This window comes from Labrus bergylta, chromosome 24, assembly GCF_963930695.1.
Source record: "Labrus bergylta chromosome 24, fLabBer1.1, whole genome shotgun sequence".
In the NCBI taxonomy this organism is placed as follows: domain Eukaryota; kingdom Metazoa; phylum Chordata; class Actinopteri; order Labriformes; family Labridae; genus Labrus; species Labrus bergylta.
Window position 1 is genome coordinate 13,645,432 of NC_089218.1, and position 10,000 is coordinate 13,655,431.

Sequence of the window (10,000 nt, forward strand, 5' to 3'; positions counted from 1 at the left end):
CGGCCATAATGTGGGGGAGAAAATGCTCCCCCACATTATTGATTCTGGCTGAATTTTTGGACATGTGAATATGTGTCTATATGATGAAAAAAATGAAAAAGCTTACAGCACCTGGTATTCCCAGGCGGTCTCCCATCCAAGTACTAACCAGGCCCGACCCTGCTTAGCTTCCGAGATCGGACGTGTTCAGGGTGGTATGGCCGTAAGCCATTATTGTGTGCAGAAAGGGGCCTTTTAAAGATCTCATGCCCTCGGCCATAATGTGGGGGAGCAAATGCTCCCCCACATTATTGATTCTGGCTGAATTTTTGGACATGTGAATATGTCTCTATATAATGAAAGAAAAGCATATGATGAAAAAAATGAAAAAACATACAGCACCTGGTATTCCCAGGCGGTCTCCCATCCAAGTACTAACCAGGCCCGACCCTGCTTAGCTTCCGAGATCGGGCGTGTTCAGGGTGGTATGGCCGTAAGCCATTATTGTGTGCAGAAAGGGGCCTTTTAAAGATCTCATGCCCTCGGCCATAATGTGGGGGAGCAAATGCTCCCCCACATTATTGATTCTGGCTGAATTTTTGGACATGTGAATATGTCTCTATATGATGAAAGAAAAGCATATGATGAAAAAAATGAAAAAGCTTACAGCACCTGGTATTCCCAGGCGGTCTCCCATCCAAGTACTAACCAGGCCCGACCCTGCTTAGCTTCCGAGATCTGACGAGATCGGGCGTGTTCAGGGTGGTATGGCCGTAAGCCATTATTTTGTGCAGAAAGGGGCCTTTTAAAGATCTCATGCCCTCGGCCATAATGTGGGGGAGCAAATGCTCCCCCACATTATTGATTCTGGCTGAATTTTTGGACATGTGAATATGTCTCTATATGATGAAAGAAAAGCATATGATGAAAAAAATGAAAAAGCTTACAGCACCTGGTATTCCCAGGCGGTCTCCCATCCAAGTACTAACCAGGCCCGACCCTGCTTAGCTTCCGAGATCGGACGAGATCGGGCGTGTTTTTTTTTATCTTTTATTATCAAAAGTACAAAAACATTTATATTATTTACACATCATTTACAAGAAATACAATACCAAAACATACACCATATAAATCAAACCTCCCCTCAGAGGCAAGCGCTTGCCAAAGAAAACAAAATAAAGCAAACAAAATCAAAACCTCCCCTGATTCCAAAACACTTAAAAACTCTCTTGAGTTCTTCCCTCAAAGTAAACAACCCCCGAAAACAAACCCCAAAGCAAACAAAATCCCCTTGAGAGCTCTCAACCTCCCCTGCAAACCAAAAAGCCCTCAAATCAAACCACCCATTTTTCCCCATGACCAACGAAAAACCGTAACAGAAACAAAATAAATTATACGTCCCACACAATCCCCTCTTCATTTACCCCACACACTTTCGCCCCTTCCACAAACATTCTCACAAACTCACTCTCATTCGCAACGTGCAACAATTTTAGGTGTGCTCTCCATTCATTCGAAAACATTCTCCACACATTCATTCTCTTGTTTTCATACAATGCAAAATTCCTTCTGTTAAAAACCGCTTTGCGTGCAAAGGCTAAAATCATATTCATAACGTTGTGGTTTTTTTGTTTCGTTCCCACCCCCAACAGCACCGACAATTCCCACCCCCTTTCATTCCAACACTCATTCTCACTACATTTCCCCAACATTTCCCTTATTTTTCCCCAAAACACGCCCAATTCCCCACATGTCACAAACAAATGCACCAAATCCTCATCCACACTTTCACATACACAACACTTTCTTTCATACCTCTCCTTGTGGATTTGATGCAGGACGATGCAGGTGAAGATCCTCCTGTGCCTCAGTTTGAAATCTAAGTCAAATATTGCATGCGGTGTGTGCGGTATGTTAATGTTTTTCCATATCATGTTGCTTGTTATGTCTGGGTATGTGTCTGTCCATTTAACTTCAGATGTGGGTTTCTGTATTCTATGTGTGATTGCGCATCTATACCAAATTTTTGTGGTGACATCAGTAATGTTGTGCTTCTTCTCCCCTAGGCACAGGGAGATCCCCACCGCATCGTCCCGCATCGCTCCCTCCTTCTCCTTGATTAGTTTTTCCCATTCGCTCGACAAAGACAATTTTACATTTTCAAACACTCTCTCAATCACATCCTTTCTGCACACATACCCCTTGTTTTTTAACCCCACCAACACCATTTGTACATCAAACTCCCCCTCATCGTTCACTAAATCCCCTATTCTAATGTATCCCGCTTTCTCCATTGCCTCGCACTTGATTGCCCTCTCCCCATTTTTAAAATACGGGCTTGAGAGGAAGGGCAGCCGCAGCACTGACCCTCTCGTTCCGCATTCCGGTACAGTCCAGGCTGAAACCTGATACCACGCATTGAGTACTTCCTGGAAAAACCGTGGCAAGTGTTTAAATGCGTCCGGGTTATTTATCTGGTGCAGGTTGTCCTCGTTGTGGAGTCCAAAACTGCACAGATGTTGTTTGAAATGATTTTTCCAACCTACGCTCCGGCTCTGGTCCTTAAATTTGCCTATCAATTTGGCTCTTAGTGCTACTTTTTTTGTCAGTAAGTCAATCAAAGCTAACCCACCCTGATCTTTAGCCCCTATTATTGTTTTGTGAGCTATACTCGCTGCTTTGTTTCTCCAAATAAAGTCCCTAATGATCTTTGAGATCTCCGCGAAGGCCCAGTCCGGGAGCGCGCAAGTACTCAGCGCATGATTCACTTTGGACAACACGAGAGCATTTGTTACGGCTACCCTTCCTCTCAGCAATAGGCCCCTTGCCCTCCACAAATTCAAAGTTTTCTTAATTTTACCCACCACCTCTTTCCATGTTTCGTCATCACATTCATTCTCGTTTTTCCCCACACTCACTCCCAGCACTTTTCTTCTCTCCCCCACCGTTTTAAATCCCCACCTATTAGCGTAATTTGATTCCCTTCCCAGTAGCATAATTTCAGACTTATTTTCGTTTACTTTTGCCCCCGATGCCCTTTCATAGGTTTGCACGTGTTTCAGTATTAGTTCTATATCCTCCTCTCTTTTCACCATTATATTCACGTCATCCGCATATTGGATTATTTTAACATTTTCCTCCCCTATTCCTTCAATGCTCCCGTCTTCCGATATCAGCGCTGCCAGCGGCTCTGCCACCAAGCTATACAGCAGCGCTGACATCGGACACCCCTGTCTTACTGATCTTGTGATCTTAAATGCATCAGTTAAAGCCCCGTTACATTTTATCTTACTTTCCGCCCCTTTGTACAACACATTTATCCACTCTCGCATTCTCTCCCCGAACCCAAACTTCTCCAAAACCCTCCCCATGAACCCATGATCCACTCTGTCAAATGCCTTACTTAAATCAATCCCTAACCATATCCCCCCCTCCCTTTCCATGTCCCTGACCGTCTGTTTTATTGAAATGATTGAGTCTGCTATGTCCCTGTTTGGTATGCTGTATGATTGTGTTTGCTCTATGATAGTTCCTATTACTTCCCTGATTCTATTGGCTATTGTTTTTGCTATGATTTTGTAATCTGTGTTTAGTAAACTGATTGGTCTGTAGTTGTCCAGATTTTTATTGTCCCCCTTGTTTTTGTAGAAAATAGTAACCACCCCCTCCCCCAAGCTTTTCGGTATGCATTTGACTCTCTCAATATATTTACTTAGTTTGCCTAGTATGGGTACTAGCTGTTCTTTGAAAGCTAAATAAAATTCAGCAGTTAGGCCATCGCTACCAGGACTTTTGTTTCTGTTTAAACCCTCTAGAGCGCTTTTGATTTCTCCGTCCGTAAACTCACTTTCACACCATATTTTATCCTCGTCGCTAAGTTCCTTCTTTAAGGCACCCACAGCTCTGTCCGCGCTCGCACCATCACACTCCTGTCTCGTGAACAGGCTTTCATAGTAGCCTTTGACCGTTTTTAATATTTCAGTTTTATCCGTCACCCTTTCCCCTGCTGCGTTCACTAATTCGTTTATTTCTGTTTTTATTTGCTTTTGTTTCTCCAGACCCAGGAAAAAGGCTGTGCTCCTTTCCCCTTCATACAAATATTGTATTTTGCTCCTAATCGCTGCGCCCCTACATTTTTTTAGTTCGAACGCTTTTAACTGCTCTTTTAAGCGTATGTATTTTTCTGCGCAAGCATTATCTGCACTGTCGAGCAATGTTATTTCCTCACTTAGTTGTTTTCTTAGATTCTCTTCCATTTGATTTTCTCTCCACTTTTTCTCCTTACTATAGTTAATGCACTTTTTTTTGATTCTGACTTTTACCCCATCCCACCACACATTCATATCTTCATTCTCCCCCCACTCATATCCCACATCATTCAAGAATTTTTTCATGCTTTTCACAAACGCATCATCTTCTAGCAGACTTCCGTTAAAGCACCATATCCCTCCTTTACGTGAATCAGTTTCTTTTCCAAATGTGATTGTCATTCCTGCGTGATCGCTCCACGTATTGGTTTTATACTCAGCGCTTTTTACCCACTTCACCACCTCACATGTCACCAGGGAGAGGTCTATTCTTGATTGTTTCAGTCTGTTTAGCACGATTTGCCTTCTAGAGTAAGCCCTTTCCCATGGGTGCAGCAATCTCCATATGTCTAAGCACTGCTTGGTTATTATTAGGTCTTTCAGTGCCCCTCTGCTTACGTCCCCCTTGAACACATTATTTTTTGATACGTCTGTTGGCGTCATTGCCACATTGAAGTCGCCGATTATCACGCAGTTTCCTTCCCACCATTTGCTTATTTCTATAAAAAACGTTTTCCTTTCTTTTTCTCCGTTCGGCGCATATATATTTATAATTCTTAAATTTTTTGTTTCGTACATACAGTCTATAACTATAACTCTCCCCTCTTTATCCCCGTACACCAAATTAACCCCTGTTACCCGATCCGTTTTGATTAGAACCGCCACTCCTCTCGCCCTTGGCGTACCATTGGAGCTAAAGATTTGGCCCACAAAGTCTTTTTTAATGTCTTCTACCAGGGAATCATCCCACCTGGTCTCCTGCACACACAGGATGTCATTTTGCCAGGAAAGCATGGATTGTCTCTTTTCCTTGCTTCGTAGTCCATTGGCGTTGATAGAAAATAAAATTAAGGCCATTATCAAAAAGGAAAAAAAAGAAAAACAAACGGATTTACCAGGGTTATTTCCAGCCATTATTTGTCTTTACTTTTTAATTTTTTAGCCAACTTCTTTCGTTGCCCCAAACTCAGTCTTTTTTGCGCGCTTGCCAGTTCACTAACATCCATTTCGCTGTCCGTTTCGTTTGGACTGGCGCTTTTAGTCAGGTTGTTTGCCCTGATTTTACTCCCTCCCGCCTGCCCCGGCACCCTCTCAGGCACCTCCCTCCCCTTTGTGCTCATGCTTACCCCTGGTTCTCCGTCCGTTCTGTCTCCCTTTTTCGCTTTCTTGCTCGTTTTCCGCTGCTTCTGTTGTCCCCCTCCTCCAGCCTGCTCCGGCGTCTCCAACTCGTTCTCTGCCACCTGCTCTCCTCCGCTCTCTCCGCTCTGCTCCATTTCTCCTCCGCTGCCCTCCTCCTCTCCGGTCTCCTCCTCGCTTTCTCCAGTCACCTCCTCCTCTCCTTCTGCCGCGTCCTTGTACACCTCCTCCTCCGCCTCATTCCTGCTCTCCTTTTCATTTTCACACTCGCAGTCATTTTCTCTTTTTCCACAGTTTTTACATTTTGCCAGGTTCGCGCTGCACTCACGTGCAAAGTGTCCCTGCACCCCACATTTGTGGCACATGAACTCCGGGCACTCTCGCAGGATGTGTCCCGGCTGGATACACATCCTGCACACTTTTTGCTGTCTGTCATGAATGACTCTGAAGAATTCGCTCCCCATCACTGTATTGAATTTTGTGGAGTACGGTAGCGACTGTACCTGGTCGTTGAACCGGACCCGGACAAACCTTGTTCCGTCGGCTATTGTTGTCCCTGGCCACATTCTTCTTTTAATCGGAGATGTGGGGTTCACTCCCCAGCCCGTCAGCTTCCACACGATTTCTTCATCCGTGATGTAGGCCGGCAGGTTCAGAAAGGACACCACCAGCTCGTCATTGTTTAGTTCTCTGGCTACAACTCTTGTCTCTCCAATTTTGAAGCCGTCCAGCAGCCTTTCTTTTCCCTTGATGTTGCTCACTGTTACTTCCAGTTTTTCCGGCCCGACGGTTCTGCACGCCAGCAGGCCCCCGCAGATCATTTTTAAATTGTTAATCACCTGCTGTAGAGGCACTTTTTCCCCCACCATTTCAATGTTTAGTGTCAGTTTTTTTTCGTAGGCCACTTTTGCCTCTCTTGTCTCAGCTCCCTCTGCACCTCTCACACTCTGCACACCAATCAGTCCTTGATTGTCCGCAGCTGGGGCAATCAGCTCACTGCTCCTCTCTCTTCCTCTCTCTCCGTTGTCCATACCATTCCTAGTTTCGTTTGCCATGTTTATCAGTCCTTTTTGTCCGTCGTCCTTTTCGTTGTCGTTTAATCCGTTCCGTTGTTTCAATGCCGTGTTTGTCTGTCCTTTTTCTTGTCCATTATCCATTTCTTTTTCCTTTTCTCCGGTCCGTTGTCCTGTCATCTTTGTAATCCGTCCGTGTGTGCTTGCTAGCGGCCCGCTAGCAAACATTTAAGAAATCAAAGGTCTTCCCAAAAAAAGGGGTAAACAGGTAAGAAAAAAGCAAAAAAGAAAAGCAATCCCCCTCACAGTCCGTGACTGCTGGGGGACGATCACTCAAGATCTGAGGACTTTAAACAAAACAAGGCATATATAACAAAAATGAAAAATAAGGACTCCTGCTCTCTCTGGCACGTCTGCTCTCTCCGGGCTCCACTCTGTCTCTGCCGTAAACGGGGCGTGTTCAGGGTGGTGTGAACACCCATCAATGTGGGGGAGCAAATGCTCCCCCACATTATTGATTCTGGCTGAATTTTTGGACATGTGAATATGTCTCTATATGATGAAAGAAAAGCATATGATGAAAAAAATGAAAAAGCTTACAGCACCTGGTATTCCCAGGCGGTCTCCCATCCAAGTACTAACCAGGCCCGACCCTGCTTAGCTTCCGAGATCGGGCGTGTTCAGGGTGGTATGGCCGTAAGCCATTATTGTGTGCAGAAAGGGGCCTTTTAAAGATCTCATGCCCTCGGCCATAATGTGGGGGATTAAATGCTCCCCCACATTATTGATTCTGGCTGAATTTTTGGACATGTGAATATGTCTCTATATGATGAAAAAAATGAAAAAGCTTACAGCACCTGGTATTCCCAGGCGTTCTCCCATCCAAGTACTAACCAGGCCCGACCCTGCTTAGCTTCCGAGATCGGGCGTGTTCAGGGTGGTATGGCCGTAAGCCATTATTGTGTGCAGAAAGGGGCCTTTTAAAGATCTCATGCCCTCGGCCATAATGTGGGGGAGAAAATGCTCCCCCACATTATTGATTCTGGCTGAATTTTTGGACATGTGAATATGTCTCTATATGATGAAAAAAATGAAAAAGCTTACAGCACCTGGTATTCCCAGGCGGTCTCCCATCCAAGTACTAACCAGGCCCGACCCTGCTTAGCTTCCGAGATCGGACGAGATCGGGCGTGTTCAGGGTGGTATGGCCGTAAGCCATTATTGTGTGCAGAAAGGGGCCTTTTAAAGATCTCATGCCCTCGGCCATAATGTGGGGGAGCAAATGCTCCCCCACATTATTGATTCTGGCTGAATTTTTGGACATGTGAATATGTCTCTATATGATGAAAGAAAAGCATATGATGAAAAAAATGAAAAAGCTTACAGCACCTGGTATTCCCAGGCGGTCTCCCATCCAAGTACTAACCAGGCCCGACCCTGCTTAGCTTCCGAGATCGGACGAGATCGGGCGTGTTCAGGGTGGTATGGCCGTAAGCCATTATTGTGTGCAGAAAGGGGCCTTTTAAAGATCTCATGCCCTCGGCCATAATGTGGGGGAGCAAATGCTCCCCCACATTATTGATTCTGGCTGAATTTTTGGACATGTGAATATGTCTCTATATGATGAAAGAAAAGCATATGATGAAAAAAATGAAAAAGCTTACAGCACCTGGTATTCCCAGGCGGTCTCCCATCCAAGTACTAACCAGGCCCGACCCTGCTTAGCTTCCGAGATCTGACGAGATCGGGCGTGTTCAGGGTGGTATGGCCGTAAGCCATTATTGTGTGCAGAAAGGGGCCTTTTAAAGATCTCATGCCCTCGGCCATAATGTGGGGACATTATTGATTCTGGCTGAATTTTTGGACATGTGAATATGTCTCTATATGATGAAAGAAAAGCATATGATGAAAAAAATGAAAAAGCTTACAGCACCTGGTATTCCCAGGCGGTCTCCCATCCAAGTACTAACCAGGCCCGACCCTGCTTAGCTTCCGAGATCGGACGAGATCGGGCGTGTTCAGGGTGGTATGGCCGTAAGCCATTATTGTGTGCAGAAAGGGGCCTTTTAAAGATCTCATGCCCTCGGCCATAATGTGGGGGACCAAATGCTCCCCCACATTATTGATTCTGGCTGAATTTTTGGACATGTGAATATGTCTCTATATGATGAAAAAAATGAAAAAGCTTACAGCACCTGGTATTCCCAGGCGGTCTCCCATCCAAGTACTAACCAGGCCCGACCCTGCTTAGCTTCCGAGATCGGACGAGATCGGGCGTGTTCAGGGTGGTATGGCCGTAAGCCATTATTGTGTGCAGAAAGGGGCCTTTTAAAGATCTCATGCCCTCGGCCATAATGTGGGGGAGAAAATGCTCCCCCACATTATTGATTCTGGCTGAATTTTTGGACATGTGAATATGTCTCTATATGATGAAAAAAATGAAAAAGCTTACAGCACCTGGTATTCCCATGCGGTCTCCCATCCAAGTACTAACCAGGCCCGACCCTGCTTAGCTTCCGAGATCGGACGAGATCGGGCGTGTTCAGGGTGGTATGGCCGTAAGCCATTATTGTGTGCAGAAAGGGGCCTTTTAAAGATCTCATGCCCTCGGCCATAATGTGGGGGAGCAAATGCTCCCCCACATTATTGATTCTGGCTGAATTTTTGGACATGTGAATATGTCTCTATATGATGAAAGAAAAGCATATGATGAAAAAAATGAAAAAACTTACAGCACCTGGTTTTCCCAGGCGGTCTCCCATCCAAGTACTAACCAGGCCCGACCCTGCTTAGCTTTCGAGATCGGGCGTGTTCAGGGTGGAATGGCCGTAAGCCATTATTGTGTGCAGAAAGGGGCCTTTTAAAGATCTCATGCCCTCGGCCATAATGTGGGGACATTATTGATTCTGGCTGAATTTTTGGACATGTGAATATTTCTCTATATGATGAAAGAAAAGCATATGATGAAAAAAATGAAAAAGCTTACAGCACCTGGTATTCCCAGGCGGTCTCCCATCCAAGTACTAACCAGGCCCGACCCTGCTTAGCTTCCGAGATCGGACGAGATCGGGCGTGTTCAGGGTGGTATGGCCGTAAGCCATTATTGTGTGCAGAAAGGGGCCTTTTAAAGATCTCATGCCCTCGGCCATAATGTGGGGGAGCAAATGCTCCCCCACATTATTGATTCTGGCTGAATTTTTGGACATGTGAATATGTCTCTATATGATGAAAGAAAAGCATATGATGAAAAAAATGAAAAAGCTTACAGCACCTGGTATTCCCAGGCGGTCTCCCATCCAAGTACTAACCAGGCCCGACCCTGCTTAGCTTCCGAGATCGGGCGTGTTCAGGGTGGTATGGCCGTAAGCCATTATTGTGTGCAGAAAGGGGCCTTTTAAAGATCTCATGCCCTCGGCCATAATGTGGGGGAGCAAATGCTCCCCCACATTATTGATTCTGGCTGAATTTTTGGACATGTGAATATGTCTCTATATGATGAAAAAAATGAAAAAGCTTACAGCACCTGGTATTCCCAGGCGGTCTCCCATCCAAGTACTAACCAGG

The 10,000-nt window shown here is 45.3% G+C and overlaps 9 non-coding genes and 6 pseudogenes across 9 annotated transcripts in view; all 15 read right to left on the reverse strand.

Moving 5' to 3' along the window:
- Positions 1-99: 99 nt before the first annotated feature.
- Positions 100-208, reverse strand: LOC114917533 (5S ribosomal RNA; annotated as a pseudogene).
- A 161-nt stretch (positions 209-369) lies between these two features.
- On the reverse strand, positions 370-478 carry LOC136178244 (5S ribosomal RNA; annotated as a pseudogene).
- Positions 479-639: 161 nt separating this feature from the next.
- LOC114917546 (5S ribosomal RNA) lies at positions 640-758 on the reverse strand. The gene has a single exon (XR_003806246.2). It is a non-coding gene; the product is annotated as a 5S ribosomal RNA (ribosomal RNA).
- Positions 759-7,029: 6,271 nt separating this feature from the next.
- On the reverse strand, positions 7,030-7,138 carry LOC114918316 (5S ribosomal RNA; annotated as a pseudogene).
- A 143-nt stretch (positions 7,139-7,281) lies between these two features.
- LOC114918312 (5S ribosomal RNA) lies at positions 7,282-7,390 on the reverse strand (annotated as a pseudogene).
- A 143-nt stretch (positions 7,391-7,533) lies between these two features.
- On the reverse strand, positions 7,534-7,652 carry LOC114918278 (5S ribosomal RNA). Its single transcript, XR_003806886.1, has one exon. It is a non-coding gene; the product is annotated as a 5S ribosomal RNA (ribosomal RNA).
- A 161-nt stretch (positions 7,653-7,813) lies between these two features.
- On the reverse strand, positions 7,814-7,932 carry LOC114918289 (5S ribosomal RNA). Its single transcript, XR_003806897.1, has one exon. It is a non-coding gene; the product is annotated as a 5S ribosomal RNA (ribosomal RNA).
- Positions 7,933-8,093: 161 nt separating this feature from the next.
- On the reverse strand, positions 8,094-8,212 carry LOC114917531 (5S ribosomal RNA). The gene has a single exon (XR_003806231.1). It is a non-coding gene; the product is annotated as a 5S ribosomal RNA (ribosomal RNA).
- A 145-nt stretch (positions 8,213-8,357) lies between these two features.
- On the reverse strand, positions 8,358-8,476 carry LOC114917563 (5S ribosomal RNA). Its single transcript, XR_003806250.1, has one exon. It is a non-coding gene; the product is annotated as a 5S ribosomal RNA (ribosomal RNA).
- A 143-nt stretch (positions 8,477-8,619) lies between these two features.
- LOC136178321 (5S ribosomal RNA) lies at positions 8,620-8,738 on the reverse strand. Its single transcript, XR_010665719.1, has one exon. It is a non-coding gene; the product is annotated as a 5S ribosomal RNA (ribosomal RNA).
- A 143-nt stretch (positions 8,739-8,881) lies between these two features.
- Positions 8,882-9,000, reverse strand: LOC114918291 (5S ribosomal RNA). The gene has a single exon (XR_003806899.2). It is a non-coding gene; the product is annotated as a 5S ribosomal RNA (ribosomal RNA).
- A 161-nt stretch (positions 9,001-9,161) lies between these two features.
- LOC114918306 (5S ribosomal RNA) lies at positions 9,162-9,270 on the reverse strand (annotated as a pseudogene).
- A 145-nt stretch (positions 9,271-9,415) lies between these two features.
- Positions 9,416-9,534, reverse strand: LOC136178322 (5S ribosomal RNA). Its single transcript, XR_010665720.1, has one exon. It is a non-coding gene; the product is annotated as a 5S ribosomal RNA (ribosomal RNA).
- Positions 9,535-9,695: 161 nt separating this feature from the next.
- LOC136178223 (5S ribosomal RNA) lies at positions 9,696-9,804 on the reverse strand (annotated as a pseudogene).
- A 143-nt stretch (positions 9,805-9,947) lies between these two features.
- The window catches only part of LOC136178368 (5S ribosomal RNA), a 119-nt gene continuing 66 nt past the window's right edge, over positions 9,948-10,000 (reverse strand). Inside the window, exon 1 of the ribosomal RNA XR_010665784.1 lies at positions 9,948-10,000. This exon is cut by the window's right edge and continues 66 nt beyond it. This is a non-coding gene — a ribosomal RNA (5S ribosomal RNA).